At 43.8% G+C, this 12,755-nt stretch overlaps 1 protein-coding gene and 1 non-coding gene across 10 annotated transcripts in view; both read right to left on the bottom strand.

Moving 5' to 3' along the window:
- The window catches only part of FGF1 (fibroblast growth factor 1), a 105,810-nt gene that overhangs the window by 24,328 nt on the left and 68,727 nt on the right, over nucleotides 1-12,755 (bottom strand). The window contains exon 1 of one of the 9 annotated variants that reach the window (XM_040454035.1): nucleotides 12,197-12,321. The exons of 7 other annotated variants lie outside the window; for them this stretch is intronic. The gene's annotated coding sequence lies outside the window, so the exon portion shown is untranslated. Of the gene's footprint in view, nucleotides 1-5,795; nucleotides 5,896-12,196; nucleotides 12,322-12,755 lie in introns of those variants that run through there. One more of the 9 variants, XM_040454042.1, reaches the window with a different exon arrangement.
- Nucleotides 10,516-10,640, bottom strand: LOC121016993 (small nucleolar RNA SNORA36 family). Its single transcript, XR_005784572.1, has one exon. It is a non-coding gene; the product is annotated as a small nucleolar RNA SNORA36 family (small nucleolar RNA).

Below are 12,755 nucleotides of genomic sequence, written 5' to 3'. Positions count from 1 at the left end.
TGGGTTCAAGCCCCACGTTAGGCTCTGTGCTGACAGTTCAGAGCCTGGAGCCTGGTCTGGATTCTGTGTCTCCCTCTCTCTCTCTGCCCCTTCCCTGCTCACGCTCTGTCTCTTCTGCTCTCAAAAATAAATTAAGAAGATTTTTTTAAAGCCAAACTAATAAACAGAATTTTAAAACATCTACTTGTCCCACCATTTAGGAGAACAAAGCGCTGGTGATTCCAAGGACACACAAGGAAGAGGCAAAAAAGAGCCGGGGAACTAGTGCGGGAACTTCCTTACAAGTGTGAGTAGGTCCTGATTGCACACACTGATTATTGAGTGGCCTCATAATGGTAGTGATCATCATCATTAACATTAACTTGTAATCCGGGCTATAAGGTAACTCCTATAACCTTCATTATTACTCTTTGAGACAGACACTCATTATCCCCATTTTTTTGTAAAATGACACCAGAGCTTATAGACATTCGATGGCCCGTCCAAGGTCAACAGCTACTGGGTGGTGGGAGCTGAGCCTCAAAAGGGGTGTGTTGAAACAAAGCCATCACTTGCCCTTCACACCAGGAAAAGGTGAAGTGATTTCACTGATATTACAGTGTCATTGCCAGAAGTGGGATTTTTACCCACGGTCTGGCACTTACATCTGCCCCCATGAGTTCATTATTCATTACGTTATTCGTTTGTGGTCCAGATATTGGCCATCACCACCAACACCCTCCACTTTTGTCCCTGTCGACCTTACAGTGGGACTCCAGGCATCTCCTCATTTCCCAGGAGACTCTACATCACCAGGGAACACTGTGAACTTCGCGGAAGGCCTGCCAGCCTCCCGCATCCCCTGAAGTAACCATCCATCCATCCATCCATCCATCCATCCATCCATCCCCAGAGCAACCTCATAGAGTTGCTCATGTGGAAGGCAATTCCATCATAAACTGAGACAACAATTTGAGCACTTTGTCCTGGTGACTTTGGAATTGGGGTTCATGCTGGAAGCATCTCATTGTTTCTTTTGCTCCAGGCATTTTAACATCTGTGGTACGTGTCTGCCAGTCTGTACTCACGTGAGCTCGTTACTGTCCCCACTTCCAGCCATGGTTTGCCGTTCCTCTGAGTACCCCCAAAGGGAATTTTGCATACACTCTATAAACTATGTTTAAAGTCAGGCCATCTCAAATATCCTCTTCACATGCGGCGAAACTCTGTCCAGCTCATTTCAGATAATACAGTAACAGATTGAAAATGTTACTTACATCCACAGACTTTATCTCCTGTGGCACCTTGCTTTTGCTTCCCAAACCCACATTCTCTCTTCCAAACCCTTCTTATTCATCCACAAGCCTCTACATCTCTGGGCCTACCTCTCTCTCTCTCTCTCTCTCTCTCTCTCTCGTCTCTCTGTCTTTTTCTGCTCAGCCCTTCTTCACCCAGCTTCTCAAGCTCCCTCTCATTCCACTCGCTTCTGGATCCCCTTTTGATATAAAGCTCTTTAGCTCTTTCCAGCTTTGACATCCTCACCCGTCACCTCTCCATTGACATGCAACCGTGATCAGTTCCCCGTTCCTTCAAGTACAGCCAAGAGATAAAAAAGATTTTTTGTTCCTTTTCTCCCCCCAAGCACTTGCTAAGTTGTCTACTTAATTTGGTACAGGAGAAAATAATTATATATTGGTGGATATATATTTGCCGTTTAACTGTACAAATAGCCATTCATGTTGTCAGTCTTCGGGGGATGGACTTTGGTTTCTTGTTGTCCCTGGGTTTCCTCAAGTGGAGGTCTCCGTGGGCCCCTGACTGTGCATCAGGTGCAAGTGAAGGATGGCTTCCCTTCTAGATCCAGCACCGGCGGGGAGTCTCTGTTAAGTTGTTGTCTAAGTGTTGGGTATAGATTTGGCTGTATCCATTTGCATTCGTGCTTCCAGCCCTTTGGGATGAACGGGAACAGATACAGCAGAAGGCTCCTGTGGGTAGAGGCAGCAGCCGTGGCCCGGGATTGTCCCATGCTCACGTGCTCATGTGTGCATAAGCCACGCAGCATAAACTTCACCACTGTGGAGCTCTCCCCAGATTAGCAACCTTGGCCAGAGACCAACAGGCCCTCAGGTGTCCCTTCCTTTCCATCACAGTGCCATCTGCTGTTATAAAGCCACGATTCTGCTCTTTGCCTGCTCCCCGCCGACCTCCACCACCAGTAAGAGGGACAGTAGTGGGGGTGGCTGTACTAACTTCAGATTGCTCCCATGACTCTGCAGTTCACATCCATATCTGGAAACCTGAAGGGGGGACATGTTAATTCCTGAAAATAAGCTTTGAGTCAACCTGAAGCTGATAGTCTGTGGCAGTGGGATCTTTGAATCAGCTGAAACGTACAAAAAGTAAAATCTCTTTTTGTTGCTGAAGGAAACCCCAGAGGCACAAAAAGGCCTTATTTATTTATTTATTTATTTATTTATTTATTGGCTCTATTTACAATTTACCTACATTTGAGGCAGTCGTTAGTCCTAATTTCCTTGCCTCTTCAGGATTTGTTAGAAGATAGGGATAAAAGAAATCTATGACATGATAAAACCATTAAGCAACAGCCTTCGTGGGCCCTTGGGGGTTTTCACAAATTGCTCTAATAAATGAGTCCATTAACTACATGAAATCAGGCATTAAGCCTAATGGAAATTTATAAATTCTGCTTCTTGTTATTATTCTCTTTTTGTTGGCTGTCAGGGGTATATCTGTGTATATTTGTTGGGACATGGAAAAAATCAAGCCCAGTGGACTTCTTGTCATCGCTGTGTGCTAAGCCCAGCCCTTTGAGATTCGGGGCACCGGTGAGATTTAGGGGAAAAGCCGGAAGATTCTCTTGACTTATCAGTGACACCAAAGTAAGGGCAACACGAAGCGTATTAGAACATCTGTGGTAAGGCTGGCATGTTTTGTCAGCTGTAACCACTCAAAGAGAACCTAAACTGACACGTCTGAAGGGTTAATAATCTTTCACAGTATTCATAACAGCACTTAGAAAAATGTGATGTGACCTATAGGAGATGTGAATCACTGGTTATGTTGAACTAGTTGAAGCCTGGTGTGGTCTAGGTCAGCTGCCACTGAATGCTTCGTTTAAAATAATTTTTCAATTGGGGGGCGCCTGGGTGGCGCATTCGGTTAAGCGTCCGACTTCAGCCAGGTCACGATCTCGCGGTCCGTGAGTTCGAGCCCCGCGTCAGGCTCTGGGCTGATGGCTCAGAGCCTGGAGCCTGTTTCCGATTCTGTGTCTCCCTCTCTCTCTGCTCCTCCCCGTTCATGCTCTGTTTCTCTCTGTCCCAAAAATAAATAAACGTTGAAAAAAAAATTAAAAAAATAAAATAAAATAATTTTTCAATTGGAATGAAAATAGAAGTTTTCATTCTCTCTCATATTTGAAAAAAATTGTTTAAGCTCTTTCCTCCATCATTTAAGCCACAAACATAGCAGAGGGGATGAAGGAGGTAAAGGTAAGCTATGGTTATGTAAGAGAGAATCCAGGCCATTTCAGACTCAGTTCTCAGCTCATCAAGAGTTGTTGAAGGGACACTTATCAAGTCCCCGATTTAGGAGACATGTGTGTTCAGTTCAGCCCTGGAAACTAAGCTAACAGGAAAAATTTAGGGTTCTAAGGATCCAGGAAAGGCAGTTGTGGGGAAGAGCAGATAGAGAGGGAGACACAGAATCTGAAACAGACTCCAGGCTCTGAGCTATCAGCACAGAGCGTGACGTGGGGCTCGAACCCACAGACAATGAGATCATGACATGAAGTCGGCCACTTAACTGACTGAGCCACCCAGACGCCCAGGGTTTTTTTTAATTTTTAACCCCTGTCACTGCTTAAGTAATGCAGAATACCCATGAAAGGGAATAGTTTATAAATATTCTACCAAATGTGTAATGCTACCAAAGGTAGATGTATAGACATCTGTCAAGATGATGATTGGATAAGTGTCCTCTGACCAAGCGTACGTAAAATAGGTCTCACCTTTGGTTCCAAATAGGCTCTAAGTTCTTGCTCCCTGTCTCCATCAGTGGCATCACCCAGAAGCATTAACTCTTAGAGATGTTAATTAACCTTACATTTTATTGAGTCACATATGCATGTTAAATGTTAAGAGTAACCACTAAAAAGGGGCACCTGGGTGGCTCTGTCAGTTTAGCATCTGACTCTTGATCTTAGCTTAGGGCATGATCTCACGGTTCATGAGTTTGAGCCCCACCCACGTTGGGCTCCGTGCTGACAGCATGGAGTCTGCTTGGTATTCTCTCTCTCTCTCCCTCTCTCTCCAGCCCTCCCCCACTCATGCTCTCTCCCTCTCTCTCTCTCACTCTCTTTCTCTCCCTATCAAAATAAATAAATAAACTTTTAAAAAATTACAGGCACCTGGGTAGCTCAGTTAGGCATCTGACTCCAGCTCAGGTCATGATCTCGTGGTCTGTGAGTTCAAACACTGTGTGGGGCTCTGCGCTGACAGCTCAGAGCCTGGAGACTGCTTTGGATTCTATGTTGCTCACTATCTCTTTGCCCCTCCCCTGTTTCTCTCTTTGTTCTCTCTCTCTCTCAAAAATAAATAATAGCCATTACAATTTTTTTAATAAAAAAAAAAGATTGACCACTAAAAGAAAAGAAATAGAATGCAGTGATTCCAACCAGCAACTGGTAAGAATAGGGGAAATGAGGTGAAAAAAATCTATACTTATCCAAAATAATCTCGAAAAAGAATAGAAAATCAAAAATAGTACTCAAAATTAGGTGGCAGAAATAAATCCAAATATATTTATATTCACAATAAATGTAAGTGGACTAAATTTACTAGCTACTGGATTTTTTTATGTTTATTTATTTTGAGAAAGAGAGAGAGAGAGAGAGAGCAAGCACCAGCTGGGGAGGAACAGAGAGAGAGAGGGAGAGAGAGAATCCTAAGCAGGCTCCATGCTGTCAGTGCAGAGCCTGATGTGGGGCTCGGTCTCACAAACCATGAGATCATGACCTGAGCCAAAATCAAGAGTCAGACGCTTTAACCAACTGAGCTACCCAGGCACCTTGCTACTGGATTTAAAAAAATGTCACCTATACTCTGATTATAAAAGACATGTTTAAAATGTAAGGGCAGAAAGGTTAAAATCAAAAGGATGAAAAATAGATACCAGACCAATCTTAACAAAAATTAAAAGTTGGTATGGCTGTATTAATATCATAGAAACTAGGTCTAAGGCAAAAAAGAGTGATCAAGGATAAGACTGCATAATGATAAGTAGAATAATTAAACAGAAAGATATAACAACTTTAAACTTGTGTATAGTTAATGACATAGCCTCATAGCCTCAAACTATACGAAACAAAAATTAACAAAAATATAAAGAACTTGGCAAATCCACCACGATGAGATTTTAATACCTTTCTGTCATAAATGATAAAGCAAACAGACAAAAAATATTAATAAAGTTGCAGATCGAAATGCACAATTAACAAGTTTAATTGAGTGAACATATCAGGGAACCCTGCATCCAACAGTTAGTGAACACTATTCTTCCCAAGGATGCATAGAACATTTTTGTAAACCGACGGTGTACCAGGTCATAAAGCAAGACTCAACACAAGTAGAAGAATCCATTTTGTTCAGACTATTCTGTGGGGAGGGTAGAAATCACTCCTATGCGTCCCATTAGTGACAAAACCCTTTCAACTGTACCTTTTTAATGTCTCTTAAAGTCATCCTCTATTCTCCATCCTCACTATGGCTGCTCACCACAGATGGAATACCTTGTCTCACCTGGGCTGCTAAGGCAGGCAAACGGCAACTGACTTCTTCACCTCTGCAACCTTCCAACCCACTTTTGATTCCACTACTAATATCCTTTCGAAGGCATGAGTCTAATCATCATTCTCCTGCTGAAGATCTTTGCGTCACTGGGTTCTCTGCTGCCATCAGGATAAAACCCAGACTCTACCGTGACCTGTGAGGCATTCATCATCAGGTCCCTGCCTGACTCTGTTGCCTTATCTCTTATTGGCCTGTTCTTCTTGTAGCTCCCCCGCCCACCCCACCCCCCCCCCCCCAACACACACACACTCTCACATTCACCGACCAGCGTCCTCTCTCCCTTACTCCCTCCACCTTCTACCATGGCCTGACTAGGTCATACTCACCCTTCAAAAATTCATCTCAGATATTTCTCTTTCAGAAAGTTGATTTGGATACATCCCCCAGCCCTAACCTCCCTTTTCTTCTCCCACACCACACACACCAGTTTATGTTTGAGTTGATTTCCTAATGCTCCCACAGCAACATTTCTTTTACCCTATGGAAGCACTGGGTATAATTCCCGCGTATGTTTCCCACCTATATCATTCACTGGTTTCCCATTGCTCTCAGAATAAAGACTAAGGCCTTATCTGTATCTCTTTGTAATGTATATAATGTTGAGTCACTATGTTGTACACTTGAAACTAACATAATATTGTGTGTCAATTACATTTCAATTACAAACAAAATAAAATAAACAAAAGTTAACATTTTCTTAAAAAAAAAATTCTACCTGCAGGGCTCTGAGGACTAGCCCTGGCTTCCTCCCCTGCCTCCTTTTCCACCATGTTCTCTACCCAAACTGGCCTTCCATTTGCTTGAAACCATTGTGTCCCTTTTCGCCCTATGATCTTTGCCTACACTGCTCCCTCTCTCTAGAGCACTCTTTCTTTCTTTCCCTCTACCCTCCTTGCCTGGTTAACTCCTACGTTTTGTTCAAGCCTTAGTTCAGTTGCCAATTACGCAAGGAAGACTTTCCTGACTTTCCTTAACTGGGTCAGGTTCCTCCGGTTCTCAAAGGACCGTTTAACATTTCCTCAGAGCTCTTACTTCATTTTTTAATTACACATTCATTCTTGTGATTATTTAATTAATGTCTCCCTTTATGACTGGACTGTCAGCTTCACAATAGTACAAACCAATCTGTCTGGCTTACCATGGTCTCTCAGTGCCTGGCAGAATGCCTGGCATCTAATGGGCCCTTGATAAATATTTGTTGAATGAGTGAATGAATATAATGAAACTAAGGTTACCTGACTGTCTCCTTCATTAGTCTCTGCAGCTCTGGAACAAAATCTGTGCCTGTTTTTTCTAGGCCTTGCACTTAGCAAATGCCTCCACATAATCATTGTTCTCTGCATGTTTGTTGATTGAATCCCAGGCCAGTTCCTTCTTGGGAGCCTCTAGTGGAAACATGCTATCATGGGACCTAATTAGTAGGTGAGGTCTTTCAGGTATTAACAGAGAGGCTAAACCAAGAACCTAAATGGATTTTAAGTGGGTTCAAACTAGGCTGCTTGGTTAAAGCAGACCCAGGGGAGCCAGGGTGGGTCAGTCGGTTAAGCGTCCGAATCCTGACTTTGGCTCAGGTCATGATCTCACAGTTGTGAAATCTGTGCTCGCAGTGCCGATGAGGCTGCTTTGGATTCCCCCTCTCCGCTCTGTCTGCCCCTCCCCCACACCCTCTCTCTCTCAAAATAAATGACCTTTTTTTTCTTTAATTAAAAGACAAAAACCAGACCCAGCCTTTTTTCCGTCTTGTAGAAGTTACTTCCTTACTTCTTTGAAGGCAATATCATGGACTTGAAGGATCTCAAGAAAAGATCCGACCGTTTAGTCTCAAGTCTGAACTCTCTATCTAACCACAAAAAAGCTTGTAGGGCCTTAAAAGAATTCTAGGTTTTATTGTTTCTGCCTGGGAGTGCCAGGTTGGCAGGAACTCACTTCACACTCTCTGGTGAAGGAAAACTTGCCTGAAGAAAGAGACAGAGTGTTCTTCTGTCTTTCCCCGTCCTCCACCCGCAGTGATCTATACCAGGTCTGGGGAGGGAATCTAGCCATGGCTGACTGGCGGGACTAGCATCTCGGTGTGCTTCTCCCAGGCCAGTTCTGTTCCATGAGCTGAAATCTCGTCTTCCAGAGCTGGCAGCAAACTCTGGACATGGCCATGGGGTAGGCTTGGTAGTGTCGTACAGGAGATGGTTCCTACAGATTTGTGAAAGCCAATTTTTGAATATTCAAAATATTCCTTCCTTCCTTCCTTCCTTCCTTCCTTCCTTCCTTCCTTCCTTCCTTTTTCTCTGATAGCTGGTTTATCAGCATGCTGCTAGACTCAGGTTTCAGTCCTGGGTGGACACTCACTAGCAAACTCATTCAGTTTCACAGGGCCTCAGTTTTCTCATCTGCAGAATAGGACCCCATAACAGTAGCTACCACACAGTTGCTGTAAGTGTTAAGTGATCGGGCACATAAAGCGCTAAGCCCAGCACTTGAAAACTTGTAAGCATTCATAGATGTTGCTTGATTATCATTCTCCACGTATCTTGTTGTCTTTTGCTAATCACCTGTGCTATTGATTGAGGATTGGACAAACTTGGTTCTTAACATTTAGTAATATTTTAGCAATATTTAAAACATATTATTTTCTAAGTACCATTACCCCTGATGTGCAAGTGATGCCCTCTTATTTACTCAGCAGCTGAATATCATGTACTAGTGACCATCCTCAGTGTGTTTCACAGGTTTGTGTATTACCGTCCAGGATGACAGAGAACCTGTGGATTCAGTAGTCTCTCTCTCCTCTTATTTAATTTAGACTCTTTCTAATCCTAAAGAATCCCCAAGTTACTGAGAATAAACTGTCCCCTGGCTTCCAGAATCAAATATTCCTTGAGGGAGATCAAGATGTTATACTCTAGATGCCAACCACTTGTACTCAGCACCTGCCATAGGCAGACCGTTGGGGAAATTTAAGAAAGAAAATAAGGAGAAAGAAAAGGAAATGAAAAGAAGGACCTCAAATCCCTAATCTACATTCTGAAATGCAACATGCTCTGAAAACTAGACATTCTTTCGTAACTCAGATTGTGGCAAAACCTGACCCAGACGGTCCTGAGACTGCTTAAAGTCTTTATTTATCACCTATGTGTTCATATGTGTGTGATCTGGTGCAGAATCACCAATGTGTTTGATTATAGGGGACTGCTCCAGATCCCACAGAAGTTCTTCCTTAATATACAATAAATGCAACCAATTGTCTTTCTAAAATCCCCCAAATCCTGGGTTCAGAAATTTGTCTAGCTTTTCAGATAAGGGATTCCGGGCCTGCAGTAGAAATCACAGTGTCTGTCATACGGAGGTTAGAGTCTGGCCATACCAGATCAATCAAGCCGAGCTTCCAATAAGAGGGGCATAGATGCTTGGACCACAGATAGCTGGCCGGAAGTGCAGCCTGTAAAGCCAGTCCAGCTGTATCACCCAACAGCTCAATCCCAGTCTTAGCCCCCACACTCCTTTATGAGGAGCAAAAGATATAAGCAGATACACACACTTTCCCAATGATCTCCAATATCCATTAATTGTTCCCTGGGTTCTGGATCTTTAATTCTCTGTGTGGCTTCTCTGCCCCCAAAACGCTGACTCCCATAGAGCATCATTCTGTTGGAGGTCAGGAATTATTTTAATGCTTAGACAAAACACCCTGTGAGAGGAACCACAGAGCACTCCCTGGCATCGCGACATGCTCTGAGGCCCCAGTTGTGCCCGAACTTTAATGGTACACCCTGGCCCAGAGCATCCTGCAGGCTCTCGGCCATCCTGAAGACCAGCACACGTCTTAAATGGAAGTATCCTTCCTACAGACTGATGCTTTAAAGGCCTGGGCTTCCAGCCAAATGCAGAGCAATTCTGCAGGGACTCCATCAGCCCTGGTCCCTTCCTCTAGCCTTCCCTTACAGATGTGCCTCCAAAAATCTTTTGAAAATGTTGTGCAAGTTACAATCTCCAGAACCAGCCCACGAGGACATTCCTTTCTCAAAGACAGCAGACCTTCCAACTCACAGGACGATGGTTTGTTTGCTAGGTCTTTTTTCTTTCCTCCTGAGCTACAAAATTTGGCTTCTCCAAGCTTAGTCTTTTGAAGTAAGTGTTTGTTATCTCTTTGGAAATGCTGGGGGCTTTCCCTACCATATGTTTCCCAACAGTCTGTTCTGAACATACCCATAAATAATCAAATAAGCCCATAAATAATAAAATAGTGACTTTTTCTTGAACATTTACTATGTACCAGATCCTGTCCTAAGTGCTTTACATACATTATTAAAAAAAATTTTTTTTAATGTTTATTTATTTTTGAGAGAGAGAGAGAGAGAGACAGCATGAGTGGGAGAGGGGCGGGGAGAGGGAGGCACAGAATCTGAAATAGGCTCCAGACTCTGAGCTGTCAGCACAGAGCCCGATGCTGGGCTTTGAACTCATGAACCATGAGATCATGACCTGAGCCGAAGTCGGATGCTTAACCAGCTGAGCCACCCAGGTGCCCCACATACATTATTTTAATTAATCCTTAGAGTTCTGTGAGATAGGCATTTTCTTTCTTTCTTTCTTTCTTTCTTTCTTTCTTTCTTTCTTTCTTTCTCTCTCTCTCTCTCTCTTTCTCTCTCTCTCTCTCTCTCCCTTTCTTTCTTTCTTTTGTAGGCTGGGAGATCAATGAATAGAGTGATATCTTCCATGTAATCGTCTTCCGTAGCCTGATCATGTCCCAAGATTTAATTAAATGAACAGGGAGACTTGCCCTGAACTGAACTCAAGGCATTGCTTTTTTTATCCCCAGTTTGCAACTAAGGACACCAAGGCTTGGAGAGTTTAAACAGTTCGTTTAAGGTCATACAGATAAATCAATGTTAGAGCTGCAATCAGAAGGTAGGGTTTTCTGACTGCAGCGTCCATGATTGTAACTGCCACAGAAATATGGGAAACAGAAAAAATGCCTTTGGTTGAGTGATCCTTAGCTTCTCTATTCTGTTTATTCTCCAGTCCCCTAGCCCGCATAAGTCAGGTAGCCCCATGGACAGATACTTGTGTCTTGAGTGGAGTCTTTGCAAGTTCCTCCCTTGACACAGAACTGTCCCCTTTCGAAGCACTATAATGGCCTCACCAGCACTTTCTGATTGGCCCAGTGGCAGTCAAGTCACTCTTAGCTTTTATCACAGTAGAATCACTTGCCATTGCTTTTAAAGGACTGGGGTGAGCCCAGAGCCCACTCTGGGAACCCAGTGGATAGTCCTACTTCAGACTGGGCTGGAAAGGCCATGGAAAAGGGAAGTTCTCATAGACCTGGGCTTTGGTTTCTGCTGTGTCATTAACTATTTGCATGACTGAGCAAGTCGTTTAATCTCTGATCCTCAGCTGCCTCTTCTGTAAACTGAAGCTATTAAGAATACTGATCTCGGGGCGCCTGGGTGGCTCAGTCGGTTAAGTGTCTGACTTCAGCTCAGGTCATGATCTCACAGTCCGTGAGTTCGAGCCCCGCATTGGGCTCTGTGCTGACAGCTCAGAGCCTGGAGTCTGCTTCTGATTCTGTGTCCCCCTCTCTCTCTGCCCTCCCCAGTCACACTCTGTCTCTCTCAAAAATGAATAAATGTTAAAAAAAAAATTAAAAAAAAAAAACCAATGCTGATCTCCTCATGGTGCCACGACAAAGGAATAGAGAAAGGCAGGCCTGGGAAGGGTCTCACATACAGTGAATGCCTAGGAAATAGAAGGTGTTGTTATGGTTGTTAATTAGAGCCTGTGTTAAAAAAAATTTTTTTTAATGTTTATTTATTTTTGAGAGAGAGAGAGAGAGAGAGAGAGAGAGAGAGAATCTGAAGCAGGTTCCAGACTCTGAGCTGTCAGCACAGAGCCTGACCCAGGGCTTGAACTCACGAACTGTGAGATCATGACCTGAGCCGAAGTTGGACACTCAACCAACTGAGCCACCCAGGCACCCCAGTAGGAGCCTATGTTTTAATGCATGGATTATTTGCATTTTTATGGCACTTGGAGTTTCACAAAGCATTTCATGTGGGTAAGCAGGCATCTCTAGGTGCCTGTGGTGTAGATAATATAAGAGGTATTTTATAATCATTTTGTATTTTTTATTCCTCCTATTACATGAGATAGTGAACACTTTGTCTTTTTCTCTAGCCAAGAGAAGTGTGACACAGAGAGGCTAAACAGCATATCAAAGCAAATCTGTGGCTTAGCCAAGAGCAAAACCCTGAGTCCCAAGACATCACTTTATTATGTCACGCCTCTGTCGGGCAGCCTCATTTCAAGGGCCCCATGTTCATTGAAAACACTGAAAAGTAAAAAAAGACAAAACTCACATTTCTGCCAGACAGATGATATCCAGGCGTTTCTGGAAGAATGATTAGCAATCCCGGCGTGAGGTTTTGTGTTGAAGGTGCTTGGATACGAAGGAGGAATTTAAAACCCCACGGAGCTCGTTTCACATGTCACAGTCTATTCTGGATCTTGAAAGTGGGCCTCGGAGGCCCCAGCTGTGCCCCAAGAGAGCTGCATTCCTGCGGAGCCTTCCAACACCATGCAGGACAGGGGGTGGGGAGCAGGGCCCCGGATTTGCAAAGGGACCCAGTGGGTGTCTCAGCCAAAGAACAGGAAGCAAATAATAAGCTACCCCAGCGCCAGCCTTCCAGGGCTTAGTTTTTGCAGAGCCTACATTAGGACAGTATAAACCTTGTTTTCTTTTGCATTATTTCTTTTTAAGGACTTTGGCTATTTTTAGAGGTTCCTTCCACTTGCCAACTCTCTTTGAACCCACACAAAAAGTCCAAAAGGGACCATTCTTCCGTCTCCCCAGTTTGCCCTGTTTCAGCATGCCCAATGCTCTCATGGTCCTGTGACTGTGTCATTGGCATTCTCCAC

The sequence above is a fragment of the Herpailurus yagouaroundi genome, unplaced genomic scaffold (assembly GCF_014898765.1).
Source record: "Herpailurus yagouaroundi ecotype Mexico unplaced genomic scaffold, PumYag 29, whole genome shotgun sequence".
NCBI lineage: Eukaryota > Metazoa > Chordata > Mammalia > Carnivora > Felidae > Herpailurus > Herpailurus yagouaroundi.
This window is presented reverse-complemented; position numbering and strand designations above follow the sequence as displayed.